This window comes from Solanum stenotomum, chromosome 1 (genome assembly GCF_019186545.1).
Source record: "Solanum stenotomum isolate F172 chromosome 1, ASM1918654v1, whole genome shotgun sequence".
NCBI classification, from domain to species: Eukaryota; Viridiplantae; Streptophyta; class Magnoliopsida; order Solanales; family Solanaceae; genus Solanum; species Solanum stenotomum.
This window is the reverse complement of record NC_064282.1, coordinates 28,292,489-28,296,103: the sequence shown is the minus strand read 5'-3', so window position 1 is coordinate 28,296,103 and position 3,615 is coordinate 28,292,489.

Here is a 3,615-nt window from a genome sequence, read left to right as displayed (position 1 = left end):
AATAAAGTATCTAATTTTTTATTTATTTCTGTTATTTGGTCTTCTAGGTTTTTATTTAATTCTAATAAAGCAAATATTATCAAATTATTTTGTTTTACGCTTATAGAATCTGTTTTGCCTGGTGGAATGTAATCTGATAAACCTTCAGGGTTAGCTTGAAATTGTGCTGTTTTTCTAAGGACTTCTTGGTAAAAGAGATTGTTCATGAAAGGGTTAAGTCTTTAAGTTTGCCTAGTTCTCTCTTAATTTCTTTTGTCTCTTTATAAAGGTTTTCTAGTTGGCTATTTAGTATTTCTAGAGGACTGTTATCAGTTATTTTATTTATTACTATGGTTTGTACCTTAGAAATTATATCTAGTTGCTGATTTTTAAGAAAGTCAAAATTCTATTCTATTTTTTCTAATGATTTATTTTGTTTATGCTGCAGGGTTTCTATGTTTTCTATTATCTTTAGAAATCTTTCGTCTTTGGACTGACTATGTTCTGCTAAATTTATTATTAAATCTGTAACTGTATTTAAATGTTGATTCTCGCTATGTAAAATATGGCCTCCTTCTGCGAAATTACACTTAAGTAGTGATCCAAATTTTAGTCTTCGATATTTCTTTTCTGAAACTATTTCTAAATCTAAGTATTCTAACTTCTTAATACTTCCTATTATGCTAAATATAGAGCTCTGTTTTTCCAATCTTGTGTTTCTATTCTAATAGTAGAATAAATATTAATTATATTATACTATTCTACTTTCTACTTTTCCATTTCTATTTCTATTCTACTTCTACTATATTTTATTATTATATTATAAATTATAAATTATAATTATAAATTTTACTATATTATAAAAGAGAGTTTAGGCCCAAGTATAATATATAATATTCAAGATTGAGACTTTCTTGACTATTATATAGTAAAATTTATTATATAGTAGAACGTGGGCATAAACTCCCTTTTAAAATAATATAGAATATATATATATATATATCTCACAAATGGAAAAGTTCTAATCAAGGAAGCAACATATATCATTTACAAATGACTTAAAAAGCTTTAAAATATTTAAAGCTATATATAATTAATATTAATATTTTCTACTATATTATAAAAGAGAGTTTAGGCCCAAATATAATATATAATATTCAAGATTGGGACTTTCTTGAATATTATATAGTAGAATTTATTATTTAGTAGAACTTGGGCATAAATTCCCTTTTAAAATAATATAGAATGTGTGTGTATATATATATATATATATATATATCTCACAAATGGAAAAGTCTCAATCAAGGAAGCAACATATATCATTTACAAATGACTTAAAAAGCTTTAAAATATTTAAAAGCTATATATAATTAATATTAATATTAATACTAAAAAGAGAGTTTAGGCCCAAGTATAATATATAATATTCAAGATTGGGACTTTCTTGAATATTATATATTATATTTATGATATAGTAGAACTTGGGCATAAACTCCCTTTTAAAATAATATAGAATGTGTATTCTATATATAATAAGCCACAATGCAACTATTATTATAACTATCTTGTTAGCTTTCAATCAAAAGCTAACAAGATTTTTAGTTACATATTTATTATTTAGTTAAATAATAAATATGTCATTTCTATATATATTTTTCTTCTATATATAATATGCCACAATGCAACTATTATTATAACTATCTTGTTAGCTTTCAACCAAAAGCTAACAAGATTTTTAGTTACATATTTATTATTTAGTTAAATAATAAATATGTCATTTCTATATATATTTTTCTTCTATATATAATATGCCACAATGCAACTATTATTATAACTATCTTGTTAGCTTTCAACCAAAAGCTAACAAGATTTTTAGTTACATATTTATTATTTAGTTAAATAATAAATATGTCATTTCTATATATATTTTTCTATTACTATATATAATAAGTGGGAATATCTACTACTTAGCACATGACAAGTGTTACATGTGCTTAGATAGTGTAACACCCTAGAAAATTTTTTTTAACTAAGACTCGAACCGTTCATCGTAGTGAGTGAGATTTTACCGAGGAATTAAAATTTCTTAAGTGTTAAGGTCACTAGATGTAGCACCTTGAGTTCCAAAAAGAATTAAATTGGAAATAGCAAAATCTGAAATTTTACAAGTTAAGCTAAGTATGAGTTTTGGGTTGACTTCAAGAGACCATAACTCCTACCTCAGGATGATTTAGGTGTTCTACCAGTTACCGTAGAAAACATCTTTGAATTATCTTTCCAACGCCGCCGAGTTTGATAAGTTTCAAGGTCGGATGAGTGAGCTATGGCCTTTTGAAGTTAGGCTGTCCAGTTAAGGAAAGTCAAAACCGGGTTTTAGAGGGGTATTTTGATCTTTTCCTTACCAAAACAGATTTAATTCGTTTTTAGTAATATTTTAGGGGTTTAATCTGATTAGGTTCAGTTTTATAATTCTAAAATACACCTAGGGTTTTAGTTGAGAGTTCAAGAAGAGAAAAGAGGAGAAAGAAGAGAAAAGAGGAGAGGATCAAGCGTTCGTCGAGACTTTTTGCGTGTTGTAGCGGATTTTCGCCATGGATTTGATCCCTAAGAGATATGTAAGCTTCCATAGTGTTGGGTTCTTTCACCCACACGCCAATCATGATTTATTCAGCGTAATTTCGTTCTTGAAATTTAAAGATTAGAATTCTTGATGAGTTCTTGATAATTGTTCTTGAAGTTTCATTAAGTTTTGAAGTAAGATTCTGCTTAGGTCAACTTTAAATGTCCATATCTCTTAGAATATTGAGAGTTACGTGAGCCATAACCTATCCAATTAAAGGTAATTGAATCTACTTTCCAACCCCACCAGTTTCACATCAATCCAATATATGAGTAAAAAGTTATGACTATTTTAGTAACCTATACAGTGCTGTTACGAATTAGCCGACGGGAAAATATTAAAAAGAGTCATTTTTGTCTTTTTACCTCCAAGAAAACCATCAACGAATTTCTTGACTAACAAAAAGCTCAAAACAATCAGATTTTCATCTTCACTCATGAAAATCATAATTTTTGGCTATAGAGATTTTAAGAAACTAACTCGAGAATCTCAAGAAAGTTCTTCTTGATTGTTTACCTTCAAGCTAGGGTTTCAAGGCTCTAATCAAGTTCTTCTTCAAGATTCTTAAAGATTCTTCAAGAATCTTGTTCTTCTAGGTATGTAAGGCTATCATAGTATTGGACTAGTTCGTCCTCACACCCTACATCTACTTTCAGATCAGTAAAAGATTAATCTAGGAAACTTTTCCTAGATTTGAGTATTCTTGAGATAAGTTGATTTTGAGTTCTTGAATTCATGTTTCTTTTAAAAGTTCTATTCCTAATTATCGAATAGCTATATTGTTATTGAGATCCTTCATATCATGAATCATAACTCTTGAATTCATAATTCAAATTCAAGAGAGAGTTAAGAGTAGAGTTCAAGAAAGTCTTTGAGTTCAATTGTGAATCCTTTGAGATCAACTATCGATTTGAACTAAGTTTTGAGGAAGTAAGTCAGAGAATGAGAAGAGTCACATACATGAGTTTCATAATGTTATGTAGACCTACGAGTCAAGTCGTTCATGCCCATAAATT